The 12775-nt window shown below is 57.5% G+C and overlaps 2 long non-coding RNA genes across 2 annotated transcripts; one reads left to right on the top strand and one right to left on the bottom strand.

Annotated features, from left to right (window-relative positions):
- Nucleotides 1-2359: 2359 nt before the first annotated feature.
- Nucleotides 2360-9893, bottom strand: LOC115599719. Its single transcript, XR_003988587.1, has 3 exons — nucleotides 9816-9893; nucleotides 3015-3020; nucleotides 2360-2370 (listed from the first exon to the last, which is right to left on the bottom strand). It is a non-coding gene; the product is annotated as an uncharacterized LOC115599719 (long non-coding RNA).
- Nucleotides 9112-12775, top strand: LOC115599718. Its single transcript, XR_003988586.1, has 3 exons — nucleotides 9112-9198; nucleotides 9819-9891; nucleotides 12529-12775. It is a non-coding gene; the product is annotated as an uncharacterized LOC115599718 (long non-coding RNA).

The raw sequence follows: 12775 nt of genomic DNA, 5'->3' as shown, positions 1-12775 counted from the left end.
TTTGGGTTGGAAGGGACCTTAAAGATCATCTAATTCCAACTCCTCTGCCATGCTCAGGGACACCTCCCACCAGCCCAGGGTGCTCCAAACCCCATCCAACCTTCAACACTGCCAGGGATGGGGCAGCCACAGCTTCTGGGGGCAACACTCTGGCCAAAAAACAGCCAGAGGGAGATGATGGCTTGACCTGGACGTGCCCATCAGATGGAATTATCCAAAAATCAGTGGGTGGGGGGCTCTGCTTGGGGGGAGCCTTAGCAAAGTGCAGGGAGGGGGACAATGCAGCAGCTCCTGGACCCTCTTGGGTTGTGCTAGGCTCAGTTTTTTTGCCACTGGTTGGAAATGTCCCCAGAGGTTTGTCACTGGAGGAGGGTGAGAAGCAGAAGGGGTACTGAGGGTCGTGTCTGGATGCTCTGGATGACCTTGAGCTGCTCCTCCTCCTCCTCGGGGTGTGTCAGGGGGGTCCTCCCCAAAAAGGACTTTTTATGGGCAGCAGTTGTCACAGAAGCCATGGGGACCCTCTGTGTGGCACCTCAGCCTTGTGGAGCAGAGCAGGAGCTCTGGTGATGCTGGAGATGTGCTGAAGTTTCAGGAATTTCCCCAGCGGGGAACAGCCCGGAGGTACTGGCACCTCCCAGGACACGTACTGGGGATACTGGGAGCGCAGCCTCACCCGGGGCTTTGCCGTGGGCAGGATGCGGCCACCACCCTGAGGCCAGCAGAGGGCACCCACAGCGTGACCACAGCCTGGGACAACCCCCCCCAGCCCTCTGGACCCCCTCCCAAGCCCAGCAGGGATCCCCCAAACCCCAGGGGCAGCTCAGCCTAGGGGGGAGGGGGGGGTACAGCAAGGATGCACCCTGCCCTGGCACCCTTCTTTGGGGGTCACCCCCTCCATGGAGTGAGGGGACACTGCAGGGACACTCCGGAGGGGGGGGAATGGGCAAGCCTGGAAAAACTCTCGCTGTATATCCTGGAGAATTTTGGGGGTGTCCCCGTTTTTAGAGGTGTCCTCATTTTGGGGGGAGCCCCCATTCTGGTGCTGTCCCCATTTTTGGGGTGTCCCCGTGCCGTCAGGAGGAAATGGGGGCACTGGAGAGGTGGGAGGGGAAGAAGGGTGGTTGGGGGGCACACATGAACACCCACACTCCCCCCCCCCATCACTTCAGCCCTCAGTTCGAAGCCGTGCCTTTATTTTGGCAGCCCCCGCCTGGTAAATATTGGCTTAAACCGAAAAGCAGCCGCTTGACTCACGGCGCCTCAACAAACACAGGAAGGGGCCCCCGGTGCCTGTGGGGTGCTGCCAGCCCTGGGGACACAGGGGGGGGGGGGCACCACATCAGGGTGGGGGCACCTTGAGCTGGGAGGTGGGGTCTGAACAGAGCATCCTCCTGCGGGAAGATTGGGTGTTAATGAGATGGGGGGTGCAGGGTGGGGTGGGGGGTGCATTCCCTCCTGTGTCCCCCCCCTCCAGCTCCTCCATCTGTGGGGGGGACACAGCAGGGAATGCGCACTCCCCCCCCCCCCCCCATTCACCAGGGACCTTCGGGGTGCCCCCCTAACTAAAGAGCAATGAGAAGGATTATGAGGAGGGGGGAACACCCCAAGCCCCCCCCCCCCCTCTTTCAATCTCACCCCCTCTGCACCCCAGGGGTGCAACCCCATCCCCAGCTGCTGGGGTGACCCAGGTTCCCCCCCTTCCCCCTCCCGCACCCTGTTTGGAGCTGCGGGACACCCCCCCACACGATTTGGGGACATCTCCCCCTCCCTTGAAGCCCTCGGTTCAGTCTGGGGTGCAAGAATTTGGGTGCCCCTTTCCCCCCCTCCCTGCTTCGCACAGGGGTGTCCCCGTCCCCCCCCCTCCGAGCTAAAACCCAACGAGGCCCAAAGGACATCACGGGGGGGACGGACGGACGGACGGACGACCGCACACCCCCCCCCACATCTCACCCCATCCCCAGCCTTACACCCCACTTCACCCCCTCTACCCCTGCCTGCTCACCCATGGGGTGCCCCCAGTGCCCCCCCTTTGTCCTGGGGGGGGGGTGGGTAGTGGTGAAGGTTTTCCCGTCCCGTCCCCCCCCCTCGCAAGGGCTGTTTTTACCAGGAGGGTACAGGATGTTCTCGCACAGCCGCTCTCCCTCTCCCCAACCTCCCCCCTCCCTCTCTCCCCCCCCCTCCCCGTCCTCTCCCCCCCCCTTCCCGCCAGCCCTCGGCCTTCACCTCTTCTCCTCAGCTGCTTTAACCCTTTTTTTTGCCAATCGGCGCCTTTTTCCTATTCTTTTCTTTTTTTCTTCCTCATTTCTCTTATTTCTGCAAAGATGAGGCTGAAACTTCTCTGTCCAACCCCCGGGGGGGGGGTGGTGGTGTCTTTGCACCCCCCAATTCACCCAAATCACCCCCTCCCCACGACACCACGACTTGGGGGGGCTCCAGTGGGTGCCCACCCTGCAGCCCCCCCCCAGCAAAGCATCCCTCCTGCCTAAACATCCCCCCCCCCAAAAAAAAAGGGGGGGTCGGGGGGGGCTCTGTGTTACCCCTGCAGCATCCACACTGTGGTCAGGGGGGGCAAATGCTTTGGGGGGGCTGAGCTGCCCCTGACCCCCATGGAGGAGCCCGGGCAGGGGGCAGCCCTGTAGCACCCACCTTTGGGTGGTGACTTTTTTTTTGGGGGGGTGGGGTCATACCCCAGGCACAGCCTGAACCCCCCCCCCCCTTAGCTGCAGAGGGGTGTCATGCAGGGGCCCGATCCTGGAGTGGGGGGGGTTCAGGGGGTCTCAGATTTGAGTGTCTTTGGGGGGAGTCTTGGGCCGTGGGTGTTTGGGGGTGCCCCAGACATGTTCTGGGGTGCTGGTGCAGCTGAGGGGGGGGGTGTGGGGGCATCACTCGGGGGGGTCCCTCAGCCAGGGTGGCTTGTGGCTGGAGGTGGCCACTGTGTTGCAAAGCAGAAGCCACAGGGATGTGACACCTCGCTGTGGGGGGGCGGGGAGTACACCCCCCCTTACAGCCAGCACCGGGGGCTGGGGGCACCCCAAATCCCCAGGGGGTTTCCCCATTGTGCCCCCACCACCCCGTGCCAGGGTGGGACACCTCAACCTGCACCCATGGCAGTGACCCATGAGCTGTGACCCCCCCCTGTCAGAACCAGGACCCCCCAGGTGGCTTTTCCTAAATCTGGGGGGTGGGTTCGGTCCATCCTGGGGGAGGGGGGGGATATTTTCGGGCTGGAGCTGCCGAGCAGCCTCCCTGCAAGCTCCGCCTGGAGGAGCAGAACCGCAGAACCTTTCTAGCAACAACCAACAACAAAAAATAACGAAAAAGAAAAGCGAATTCATGGAAAGCTTCGGCTCGCTTTTTCTTGCCAAAACCAATTGTTGCAGAGTTTTTTTTTTTGTTTTTTTTTTTCCCCAGCCTCTCCGGCTGTGCCACCGCGTGTGACACCGGGGACATCAGATGCACTCCTGCTTTTCCTACCCGGAGTTATTTCCTTGGGGATGGATGAAGGGAAGAACCCAATGGGAAAACAGGGACCACCCCAACCTGATATGGGGGTCCCTGTCCCCTTCTCCATCCCTTTGGGGGTGTCTCCAGAGGATGCTCCCCCAGCCCAGAGCTGAGGACTGCCCAGGGCAGTGGATGTTGAAAGTGGGACATGGGGACACAGAGGTGGCCTTGGGGGACATCCAGGGACCTCCATGACCCCCTCCTTGATGGTTTCCAGTAGGACACAAATGGGAAAAATTTTCAGGCTGAATTTTTGGTGCTGATGGAGGAATTGTGATATGGGGAGGTGAGGAGGGCCCTGGGGGTTGGGTCAGCTCAGGGAGACCTCAGAGCTGGGGGCTTTTGGGGGGAGGGGGGGTTGCCCCGGCTCCCTCCAAGCAGGGATCCCCCTCACTGGGTATTTTTACCATTAAATTGCCCAAAATGCTGGGGAACTGGGCTGGGGGAGCAGGGGAGCACCGTGGGAATCCTGGAGGGACTGCTGGGCAGGATCCTGGGGAGATTATTGGGGGGGGTAAGGGGAGGAAATGCTGGGGGTGATGGAGGAGATGGTGGGGAGATTATAGTGGGGATGCTGGGGAGGGGGAGAAGTTGGGTGGGATGCTGAGGGCTCTGGTGGGGTTTGCTGCCAGGGGGTGCTGCCACGGGCTCAATCTCGGAGGTGGGGGCTGCTAAGGCGGGGTGGGGGGGGTGATACCGGTGGCCACACCATCCCTGGCCGTCCTGTAAGGACCAAGCCGGGGGGGGGGAATCTCCTCCAAGGCTCTTGCCAGCAGCAAGGGAGGGGTCCCGCTTGCATGCCCAGAGGCAGCATTTCCCCCCCCTCCCTAGCCCCCCGCCCAGCCCCCACCTCCCGTTTGCCCCCTCCCCAGGTACCACCAGCCCACCTCCCCCACACCCACCCCACCTCTACCCCGGGTTGCGAAGCGGTGCCCCTCTCTTCCCCTCCCCTCCCTCCTCCTCCTCCTCCTCCTCTCCCGGCTGCTGAGTCAGGCTGTTCCCGGCGCTCCCGTGGCCGGGACATCGCGTCCCCACGCCGGGCGCCTGGCACCGCGCCCGCCCCCCGCCCGGGGCTGCTCCGCTGCGGGGCGGGACCGACCCCTCCGGCCCCCCCGGAGGGCACGGCGAGGGAAAGCGGGGGGTGGCGGTACAAACCTCCTGGACCTGCAAGGGGAAAGGGGGATTTTTGGGGTCGGGGGGGATGCAACCCTAAGGCTGGCTCGAGTCCTGCTTGTGCTTATCCCTGCCGGCTGCGATGTCCCCTGTAGGGTGTCCCCCGTACCCTAAGCACCCCAGACATCCCTGGACGATCTCCCCAGGGTGTTTTTAGAGGTGCAGATCCCTCCAGCAACAGCAATCCCCATCGCATCGTACAGCCACAGCTTGAGCATCCCTTGGGAGGGGGGCAGCTTTAGAGACCCCATCCCGGTGGGGCTGGCGGGGAGGTTCGGCCGCCCCCCAACCACCCAGCCGGCCCGGCAGAGGCTGGTACAGTTCGTTACGTCCAGACCGGAATGTACTTTGTGTTAGAAGTGGCCTCAGGCCAGGACGCCAAAGCCGGACTTTATTTATCCTCCTCGCTCCGGCCTCGCCGCATCCTGCGGGCTTGGAGCTCCGGTGGGGCTGGGGGAGCCTCAGACCCTGCCCGCCCCCCACCTATTGTTCATTTGCAGCTGGGGGGGGGGGGAGTGGTTAGGGGAGTGGGGGGAGGGGAATTTCCCTCCTCCACCTTTTTCACCCAAAGGAAAAATAATTTGGGAAAATCTTTATGGTTTTTCAGCCTGTACAAGATTTCCTGCTGTCCTGGCTGAGGGGGGGAGATGGGAATTCAGGGATGGATCCTGCTGGAGGTGTCCCCCCTGGCTGCTGAAACTAGTTGGGGTTTTTTGGGGTTTTTTAATTTGTGTTTGCGTGGTGGTTTTTTGTTTTTTGGTGGTTTTTTTTTCCTTGTCTTTTTGGTTTTCCAACAGAGGCTGGTGTTTGGATCCTGGACATTTAGGGAATGTATATGGACAGGGCCAGCCCTGGAGGGGACAGTATCAGACCCGTGATACAGTTGGGGAGTCCCGGGGGGTCCCAACCCCCCCAAACTGTGTTGGGTCTCAGCCCCTTTGCTGGTAAAAAATTCATCCCAGGAGCTGTGTGTCCGAGCAAGGTGAGGGGGGAGTTACAGCTGGGGAGGATCAACCAGACCTGGTTCTGTCCTTTTGTCACCAGCAAGACCCAGCAGGAACATTCGGGGGGGGGGGATTTTATTCAGCCAGCAGCTTGGTGGCTTCTTTACACCCCGTGAGTCAAACAACCCCACACTGGGTGGTCTTGCCCTGCTGCCCCTCACCCCTTCCTCCCTGTCTGTGTCCTTCCCCGTGTCCTCCCCGTGTCCCCACGTCCCTGTCCCTGTCGCCGGCACAGCTGCACCTTGGGCTGGCAGCGGGGACGCGATGTCCTCGGATCCTCCGCTGCCTCTTGTGCAACACCCGCCCGGGCCTCCCGTAAACACAACACCCAGCACCGAGCTGCTGGGTGACAAACCGGGTCCTCCCAGGGCTGCTGATGCCACCACCACCAAGAGGCACAAAAAAAGCTGCTTTTCTCCCCAGAAATCTGTGTGCCCGGGGTGAGGGTGCGGGGAGGAAAGGATGGAATCGCTTCTCATCATCCCACCTGGGTCACCTGCCCCGGGGCCAGCGATTTTCAGGCAGCCAAGGGACATCGGTTTGGGCTGTCACAGGAGGAAGGAAACGGGGGGAGGGTGGGGAGGGGGGGCCTGAACCCCATTTCCTTGTCACACTCCGAGATTCACCCGAGATGTGGCCTCGGGAAGTGGGGCTGGGGGACACCTCTCCTGCTCCCCCTGCTATCAAGCAGATTAATGCTGGTTATTTTTATCAGAAAACAAGGATGAATAAAAATATTCCCTCTTTTATTTTAGTTTATTATTAGTTTTTTATTTTTTTAATTTATCTTTTTTTTTTTCTTTTTTTTCCTGTTTTTTTTTTCCAGGAACCTCCACACTCCCCACACGAGGTGCTCAGGGGCAAGGACATCACCAGTGGAGGGGTCTCCAGAGTTTACTGGTTCTAGTGGGGTTCAACGGGGTCTAGTGGGAGGCTTCTGTGTGTGTGTGTGGTAAAGCTTTTCCCCTGACACCCCATCTTTTTGGGGGACAGGGCTGGGGCCAGCTGGATGGTGAGGGGGAAGAGGCAGTGCCCTGGCAGCCTCCACAAAGCCAACAGGGAGTAATTTATGGAGTAAATCTCCCCCAGGCTGTCTTAAAAGAGGGGGGGACAGGACAGACCCCAGCAGGAATCCCACCACCTATGAAGGTGGAACAAGCCAGGGGTTCCAGCACTGCTATCACAGTGATTTGGAAGGAGTCTTTTAAGGAAACAACACTCCAGTGCTTTCTACCCACTTAATTTGCTTTTATTTTCCTATGCAAAACCTGAATTTACCCTTTTTGTGGTGCTAAGGCCAAGCAGGCTGCTCCCCCCCTTCACCTCCCTCCCTGTTTTTGGGGTTTTTCAGGGGTCTGCACTGCTGGGTTTGCTGCTGTGGGAAACCCTCAGTATTTCTTGGATGAATGGAAGTTTCAAGTTCATGGAGATGGGGCTGGAAATCATCTAAACCAAAATGCAAGATTCACCTGGGTTGTTTTAGAGAGGGAATAATGAAACATGGTGAACATATTTTTTTTTTTTTTTTGGCTAAAGTAGGCCTTAAGTTTAACTCCAGTTTAACTCCAGTATCATTGGTGTCTAAATTACAGCTGGGAAAATCAAACTGGGGATCAAAATGATGAGCAAGCTGCAGCCACCTGGGCAGCCCTGACTCCTGGGCAGCTCTGACCCCTGCCCAGTGCTGGGAAGGGGCATTTGGGGTTTGGGGTGCAGGTTGGGAGCAGCTCCAACCCCAACCTGGTAAAACCAAACACTTCATATAAACTACTGGGAGATGCCACCTTTTTTATCTGTCCCCTGAGACACCTCCCAGCTTTTTCTAGTTGTCCCTCTCAGCTCAGGGTGCTGTGATGAGCACAAGGAATCAAATGTTTAATTGCAAACGTAGATTATTTCTAATCTCAGGGGGTATTTTATGCACTTCTTAACCAAAATCTTATCTCCTTCCTACTGAACGGGAACGTTCTGCATGTCCCAGTGGCCCTCGTGTCCTCCAAACCCCCATCCCCAGCTCTGGGATCTTGTTATTTGCTTTCCAGTGGATTTTTTTCCCTTAACAAACCCCAAGGAGGTTGCAAAGTGCTGGGGGTACCTGTGGGGTGTTCCATGGGGCTGGGTACCCCCCAGGACATCACATAGAGTTGGGGGTACCTGTGGGGTGTTCCATGGGGCTGGGTACCCCCCAGGACATCACATAGAGTTGGGGGTACCTGTGGGGTGTTCCATGGGGCTGGGTACCCCCCAGGACATCACATAGAGTTGGGGGTACCTGTGGGGTGTTGCATGGGGCTGGGTACCCCCCAGGACATCACATAGAGTTGGGGGTACCTGTGGGGTGTTCCATGGGGCTGGGTACCCCCCAGGACATCACATAGAGTTGGGGGTACCTGTGGGGTGTTGCGTGGGGCTGGGTACCCCCCCAGGGCATCACATAGAGTTGGGGGTACCTGTGGGGTGTTTCATGGGGCTGGGTAACCCCCCAGGACATCACATAGAGTTGGGGGTACCTGTGGGGTGTTGCATGGGGCTGGGTACCCCCCCAGGACATCACATAGAGTTGGGGGTACCTGTGGGGTGTTGCATGGGGCTGGGTACCCCCCCCAGGACATCACATAGAGTTCGGGGTACCTGTGGGGTGTTGCATGGGGCTGGGTACCCCCCCAGGACATCACATAGAGTTGGGGGTACCTGTGGGGTGTTGCATGGGGCTGGGTACCCCCCCAGGACATTGCATGGGTCTGGTTGGTCTTCTGGGGATGTGGTGCCCCTGGGTGGGTGGGAACCTGCAGGAAAGTGACCCCCCACCCCCAGGAGCGCTGCTCAGGGCTGGCGGAACCTTGGAGCACTGCGTGGAGGTGACATCCCCGCAGCCCCCCTTCTTCCCCCCCTTCTTGACTCCCCGGGAGCAATTTATTGAGCCGAGCAGCCCTCCGGGACATCGCACGGGGCCAGAACACCCCCCTCAAGACATTACAGGGGGTCAAACACCCCCCGAGGGGATTACACTGGGCCAGGACCCCTTTGGGGACATCGCACGGAGCCAGACCCCCCCGGAGCATTGGATGGGTCTGGGGATCCCCCCAAGGCACTGCAGGGAACCAAACCTCCTCTGAGGCACAGCACAGTGCCCGGGAGACCCCTTGGGGCATTTCAAGAAGCCGGAGCCCCTCCCCGGGGTGACCGCACAGGGACGGGACCCCCGGCAGGGACGGGACCCCCATCCCAGACCCCGCTTCCCGCCCGCTGCCCCCGGCAAGTGCTCCGAGTGGGCGGGGCCATCCCGCTGAGGTGGGCGGGGAGAGCGCGCTGATTTGCATAACGCCGCCGGCTGGACCAATGAGAAAGGCGTTTCGGGCGCCTCGGGTTAGACGGGCGGGCGGAATGACCAATGGGATGCGAGAGGATGGGCGGGGCTAGGGGAAGGGCGGGGAAAGGCAGCCGGGCTGAGTCTCTCGGCCCCGGAGCGCGGAGCCACTCGGAGCCGGGGCGGTGGCGGTGGCGGTGGCGCGGTCAGGTGAGGCGAAACGGGGACCTGGAGGGGGGGACAAGGGACCCTGGGTGGGGGGAGGAGAGTCAGGGAGTGCTGGAGATCCCGGCGTGGGGGTTGGGGAGGTCTCTGGGTGTGGTGGGGTCTCTGGGTGGGGTCTGGGTGGGGGGGCTGTGTGGTGCTGGAAGATCCCTGCGTGGGGCTGGGGGAGTCTGGGGGGGGGGTGGAGATAACAGGGGTTGGGGGTTTGGGGTGCCCTGTGGTTCTGGGGGGGGTCTGTGTGGGGCTGGGGCGGTACCGGACATCTTGGGGAGGGGGTGTTGGGGGAGTGGGGGTGAGGAGAAGAGTCCTGGGGTTGTGGGGTGGGGGAGTTGGGGTCCCGGCTGGGGAGTGGTGGGGAAGGGGTTGGTGCCCCCCCGGTGCTGCTTTATGGGGGGGGTGGGGAGAGGATAGGATGGGGGTCCCACAAAGGGATGTCCCAGCATCGCGGGGCTGGGGACGAAGTGGGTCTGGGGGGGACAGGGTGGCAGCGTTTGTGGCAGCGGGACGCTGCTCGGGGGAGGGAATTTTCCTTTTTTCTCCACTTTTCCTCCCCAAAACGAGCTCCTGGGCTCAGCTCTAACGCTTCCTCTGATGCCCCCTACCAGGCAGCCCCTCTGAGACATCTCCTGCAGGGTGTGAGCACCCAGAAGTAGCTACAAGGGGTTGCACAAGGTAAAAGTGAGTATTTCTTTAAGCTCCTTTTTCCCCTCTCCTTTCGGGGCACAAAACCCTTTTTCAAAGCTTCTTTTTTTTCAGCTGAGGGTGCTTAGGTTGGGAAATAGTATTTTACACCACATCCTGGGGGACAGGTCCATCCTTGGTGGCCTCTGATGCTGCAGCTGGGTTTCTGGCCCCTCTGTGCCTCTCTGGGGCTGTGCTGCTGCTGGGGGAGGAAAAAAAAAACCTTGAAAAATGAAGAAAAAAAACCCCAAAATCCCAGGAGCTGCTAGTTGAGGGTTTCTTGGAAAGGTGGAGGTTAAATGGTGTTTCTCTGGAATGAGTTATTTAACTGCTAAGGTGGATTTGGGACACGGCTGAGGCATCCAAACCAGCCTGGAAACTGGGATTGGAAGTTAAAAAAGGAAAGTGGAAAGGACACATTGCTCCTTCCTTCAAAATGTGGGGAAGCTGCACCCCTCCTGCCCCCTTCACTGTCCCACAAAGGGCTTGGGGGGTCAGAAAAATCCTTAAATCCATCCTGCTAAGCTTCCATCTGGCTTTTGGGGGCTCTTATCCTGGAGGTGGGGTGGGTTTGGGTTGGGTGGTGATGCTGTGACATCTGTTCTTGTTTTATGTCTTCTTTTATGTCCAACCTGGTGCCTTAGATTTGGGACAAATTGGTGGGGAGGGGGAAAAAAATGCCACCAAAAGAGAGGGGACAAGAGCTGCCAGCATGGAGGGGGTTAACCAGGAGCATGGAGCTGGGCAGGAGGAACTTCCCAGTGATTCTGTGACTTCTGTAGCTCAAAAGTGGGATATTGGGGACCCTTAGTGGGATGCTGGGGTCCTTAGGGTGATAATGGAGTCCCTTGGTTGAGTGCTGAGGTCCCATGAGTTGATGTGGGGGTCCCTCAGCAAGATGCTGGGGTCCCTTGATGGGTTGCTGGTTATGGGGGTGTCCCTGCAGTGGGATGGGTGGTGAGGGTGAGCTGTGGGACACAGGAGGAGGAAGGGGAGGGTGCAGGGGAGCTGGATGCTCATGGGGTCCCCTTGAGGACAAAGGGGTGAGTAAGCTGGAGGGGTGTGCTGGAGAAAAGGGGTGGTGGCATGGAGAAAAAAAGGCAAATTATTATCATTTATTATTTATTAATCATTTATTATTTTTAATAATTTATTTTTAATTATTTATTATTTATTATTTAGGAACTGGTGGAGAGGGTTTAGGTTCTGCTGAGGAATGGGGGCTCGTGGCCTCTCAGGTGGTTTTGGGTTTGGAAGGTGCAGCAGGACTGGTGTTGGAAGGGGCTTGGGGGGTAAAGTTTAAACCCAGCAGAGGTATTGGCTGAGATGGCAGCTTGTGCAGTTAATTATTCTTAATTTATTAACAAATAAAAGCAAATAATCAGCTTCCCCAGGCTGTGTTTGCCCAGCATGGGCTTGAATTCTGGGGAGGTCCTTTCCCAGTGTTGTTAGAGATGAACCAGGAAATAAGGACAATTCCCAAGTCAAAACCAAACTGAGTCCTCCAAGAACATCACTGCTGTGTAATTAGGTGGGTTTTAATTACCAGCTTGCAGAAAGTTTGCTGGAAGGCTGGAGATGCTCAGCATCTCAGCTCCATCCTGCAGTGTCTCTCTGGGCTGGCTTGGGGGGTGGGGTGGGAGGATAAACAATATTTTATAAATGATTTATAGAACTTTTAATTCTGCTATTTATAATTGTTTTAATCCTATGTTTTATTTGATCCTCTCACTGAGCTAGATCCAACTTCTCTAAAGTTGTTACAACCCCTTGAGGGAGCTGGAGAGCTCGCCCTGCTCTCCTGTACATCCCAGGGAAATAATAAATCACTGAGCAAGGGTTGTTTTGTTTTCATGCTCCACGTTAGTGGGCGTCAAGAAATGGCCATGAGAGCTTGGAGGTACGAGTTGTTCATGCAAGTTGTGTGTCATGGAGCCAACCAGCTTTTTCCAGCCTCAGGAGCAGGGGTTGAAATCAGGATTTCTGGTTTTGTGAGGGAGCACGTTGGAAAAATGAGGAAAATAATAAAAGAGGGGGAAAAAAAGGTGACAGCAGCAAAGAGGGGGGGGGTGATGAGTGAAATAATCTGTTCCCCTGTGAAGAAGCAGTGGGGTTGGTTGTAGAAAATCAGCTTCTTGGGGAATTTCTCCTCCAAGAAATCAGGATTTGGCTGGGGAGCAGGCTGGTGTTTCACAACATCCCAGGAGCTGCCGTTTGCTCCGGATCATTTGGCATTTAGAGAGCATCAGGGCACATGTGGCTTCGTGAAAAAAAACCCCCAAAAAACAACCAAACAAAAAAAACCCCCTAAAAATAAAGGTCTGGGGCAGCTGGGTTATTTCTGGATGCAGTGCCTGATGCTGAGGTGGGGATTCCCTCCCCTTATCCCTGGAATTTGGCTCTGGAGATGCAGCTGAGTGGGGAATTCAGGATAAAATGCAGCATTCCCACTGCTGGAGGGTTTGGGGTCACCTGGCTGAGAGGCTGTTGGGGAAACCCCTGTGATGAGATGCTTTTAGAACTGGAGCAAAACAAAGCCCCACAATTCAACTTGGATTTCTTTCCTTTATTTATGCTGGATTTGGCTAAATATGAGCAGAATTGGCAAACGATTCATTTCTTGTTTACTCCCAGTTTGGATTTATTTTGGTTCCCCCCAAGCTGTCTCTTGAAAACTGAATTTTCTCAGCACTGGCTGCCCAGGAGGATGCTCCAGGTGCCCATGGAGGGGTTCAAGCTTCACCAGGATGTGCTGGACAGGGAGAAGAACACTCAGAAAGTGAGGTTTTTGGGTTTTTTTCCCCAGGAATTGTTTTGTTCTGGGTTGTTTTTTACCTGGGAAGCAGACACATTGAAAGGCATCAGCTCATTTGCCATGGCA

This window comes from Calypte anna, chromosome 26 (genome assembly GCF_003957555.1).
Source record: "Calypte anna isolate BGI_N300 chromosome 26, bCalAnn1_v1.p, whole genome shotgun sequence".
NCBI classification, from domain to species: Eukaryota; Metazoa; Chordata; class Aves; order Apodiformes; family Trochilidae; genus Calypte; species Calypte anna.
Note: the sequence above shows the minus strand (reverse complement) of the source record. Positions and strands in the feature narration are given on the sequence as shown.